Source organism: Macaca thibetana, chromosome 5 (genome assembly GCF_024542745.1).
Source record: "Macaca thibetana thibetana isolate TM-01 chromosome 5, ASM2454274v1, whole genome shotgun sequence".
Lineage (NCBI taxonomy): Eukaryota > Metazoa > Chordata > Mammalia > Primates > Cercopithecidae > Macaca > Macaca thibetana.
Window position 1 is genome coordinate 2687143 of NC_065582.1, and position 3649 is coordinate 2690791.

General features: G+C 42.2%; 1 long non-coding RNA gene across 1 annotated transcript; it reads right to left on the reverse strand.

Moving 5' to 3' along the window:
* Window positions 1-1463: 1463 nt before the first annotated feature.
* LOC126955203 (uncharacterized) lies at window positions 1464-2722 on the reverse strand. Its single transcript, XR_007725837.1, has 3 exons — window positions 2595-2722; window positions 1946-2078; window positions 1464-1687 (listed from the first exon to the last, which is right to left on the reverse strand). It is a non-coding gene; the product is annotated as an uncharacterized LOC126955203 (long non-coding RNA).
* Window positions 2723-3649: the final 927 nt, after the last annotated feature.

A 3649-nucleotide genomic window follows, 5' to 3' on the forward strand; every position in this document is an offset into this window, starting at 1 on the left:
GCAGGCAGTCTGACTTTAGAGACCTCGCTATTCTTCACTTTCCTTTAGGCTCCCTCCAAGGCTCAGTTTCAGCCCAGGATGCAACACACACTATGCAAAGATATAATAACTGTGGTTTAAAGAAAGCTAAATTCATATTGGCCCAGATCCTAGCCTCAGCACAATGTAGCAATATGGCAAATAGGGCCAGGAGTCTAGTTTGGAAATGCCTCTCAAACCAGGTAGGATTGTCTGGCTTATGTTGAATGATAATTTTATGTGGGGCTAGTTTGAAATGTTCCACTAAAGCATTATTAAATGACGCCACACAGTCATATACTCTGGGCACCAAACAGCAATAAATACAGCTACCTGCAAACATCCCCAAAGGTTTCAGGTTTACTTGTCCTGCCTCTTACCCACTAGCCAAAAACGTAATTCACTGCTTTCCACAACAGGCTCCTCTCTTCTTGGCTTTCTACTGAGACTCATACCTATGCCTGTGTAAAGTGAGTCATCCTTTATGACTCCAAAGCTAAGGAAGCTTTCTCAGTTTCCCTAGGTGAAGTGGCAGTACCTTCTATATAGTCATTGTGACATTTGTCATTCATCATCTGCCTCATCTAAGATCCATTTTATTCCTCCCTTATTTTTCTTAGCCATAAAAGCATGTTTTGTTTGTTTGGTTTGTTTTTTGTTTTTTACCGCATTTGGCCATTTGTACCAAACAATGTCTTGCTCATAGTGTGAATTCAGTAAAAATTTTAAAAATAAATAAATAAATAAAGAGTAAATGGAATGGGTTAGGAACCCATGACACAGGGTAATATAGGTTTAGCATTCCTAATCCAAAAATCTGAAATGTGAAGTGCTCCAAGATACGAAATTTTTAAGCACCAACATGATAACACAAGTGGACAATTCCACACCTGGTTTCATGTGATGGATCCCAGTCAACGTACAGTCAAAACTTTGCTTTATGCACAAAATTATTATTATTATTATTTTTTTTTTTTTTTTGAGACAGAGTCTTGCTATGTCACCCAGGGTGGAGTGCAGTGGCCGGATCTCAGCTCACTGCAAGCTCCGCCTCCCGGGTTTTTACGCCATTCTCCTGCCTCAGCCTCCCGAGTAGCTGGGACTACAGGCGCCCACCACCTCGCCCGGCTAGATTTTTGTATTTTTTTAGTAGAGACGGGGTTTCACCGTGTTAGCCAGGATGGTCTCGAACTCCTGACCTCGTGATCCGCCCGTCTCGGCCTCCCAAAGTGCTGGGATTACAGGCTTGAGCCACCGCGCCCGGCCATGCACAAAATTATTTAAAATATTTTATAAAATTCCTTTCAGGCTATGCATATAAGATACATGTGAAACATTACTGAATTTTGCATTGAGTCTTGGATGCTATCCCTAAGAGGTCTCCATATGTATGTGCAAATATTCCAAAATCTGAAAAAATTCAAAACATTTCTGGTTCCAAGCATTTTGGTTAAGAGACATTTGACCTGTATCCGCAAATTTTCAGAGAGAGGTTGATGGGAGGAAATAAAATAATTCAGCATTGCCACTGTAGAGCAATGCAGTTACCTGGAAAACACGAGGCTTATCTTCATGCAGCTTTGCCAGATGGATGTGAAACTCCTCCAGCTGATCCTTGTGGAAACCCACCCATCTCATGTCCCTCAAGTGGGGATATATGGAAACATGACTAATAAGGCAAAAGGAAAACAAAGTTGCATGGAGTATTTGGGATAAAGTAGTTTTCTTCACATATAGATGTGTTTTTGTCATTGCACAAGGAATCTAACACTGACAAATAAGATTCCTCCACCTGCCTCACTTTCTATTCCAATAGATAGTTGGCAGACTCTCTTTCCTATGAAAGGCATGGGTAAATGCTACTTAGGTAGCAGGTGGTGGAATAATTTACCTAACTATGATTTAAGGAGTATCACAATATTTCTACCCATTCCCTGGGTTCCTTCATGTGGGAGATGCAGACTGGGCTATGTTTAGGACATCAATCTCTGGGGTTCATTCATCACACTCCAGTATCTCAATCTCAGCTTCCTTTTTCTGTACACTTGAACATTATGTAGCTGTAGATGAAAGATCGTTTGGCACTGGTATCATGAAAGGTATGTACAGCAGATAATATAAACATGCATATATACAACAGGGCTTGTCTCCTTCTCACCCCACCCACAACATGTGCTTCCTGATGTTCAGGTACCTGAAAGGTCAAACACTATGTCACTGACTGTGTATCAGCTTTTTAGAGCGAGAGAGGAAAAGTGATGAGTGTGAATGTCATCAAGGTGTTGGCTAAGCTGATTGCAACAGTCCTGCTGCACCAAAAGAATTCTGCTCTAAGAGGCCCCTGGGTTCACTTCTGCTCAGATGGTGCTGAACTCCCACCAACTTGACTTCCGCTTTTCCAGGTTGACCATTCCCCTCCAGCTGACACATTGGATAAACAGTGTTGACACTATTTTCACACCCCAGTTCCCATGGACCTGGGAGGTACCCTTTGTCTTCCCCTGATGAACGACTTTAAATAACCTCACCTTCATGGGCAAGAACACCAGCTTCTGCAAACTGTGGCGTTCACCCACCGCAGATTGTCCAGTTTCCTCCTGCTCTGTCGCGTCTTCAGGTAACGGAATCACACTCTTACTCTGAATCTCAACTCTTTTCCTCCCATCCTTCATACATTTCTCTAGAGCTGAAGCAAATCATTATTCTTTGTTTGCAAAGAGGCTTCCTTTCCCTTTGTGGAGAGCTCTCAGAACCTCCTGCCTTTCATAAACTTTTCCAATTAAATAAAAGAGCAATTTCTCTTTTCTTCCTTGTCCTAGAAACCAATTCCCATATTATAAATCAGCACTCAGGTTAGAAATATATATGCAAAACTTCTAATTTATGCCTTTTCTATGACATCCATATTTCTATATTGACAGATAAGAAATACTAGAAGATTTCAAATATACAACTGTTTTTTGCATAGCATCATTAGCGGTGTTTCTGCTGGATTCTTTGTGTTGGTTCACTCAGTCTCCCTTGCATCTTTTCTCTCTTTGGGAAGATTGGAAAGTTCAGTTATATTTCCCAGATTCTTTTGATGCTAGAATTTGGTATTGATGAACTCATGAGATATTTGGAATGCAGGAGTGAGCAGAGTCCGACGGTGTGAAAGTTTTGGAGGGTGCTGCTGCTAAGAAAGGCCATGGAAATATGATGTTCCTCCAGCAGCCAGCCAGCGTCCGTTATACAGACTTCAGAATATTGAGAGGCACTGGTGGCAGAGATGCCAGTTTTAACCCCTTATTTCCAGCATAGTTCCGGTGAGGTGGCCTCCAGCAGCCAGCCAGCGTCTGTTATACAGACTCCAGAATATTGAGAGGTGGTGCTGGCAGAGATGCCAATTTTAACCCCTTATTTCCAGCACAGTTCCAGTGTCGTGGCCTCAGAGAGAATAGCTCTATCACTCCAGTCTGTGTTGTTTGAAGTGTAATGCAATTCCAAGAGGCTGATCTCAGACCTACTCCGTAGACCTTCTACAGATCCTGAAAATATCTTACTTTCTGTGTTATACGTCTTTCCACTCAGAATGGCTGGAATTGTTTGTGATTCTTGCAGAAAACGCTGACTGGGCCAGGTGGGGTGGCTC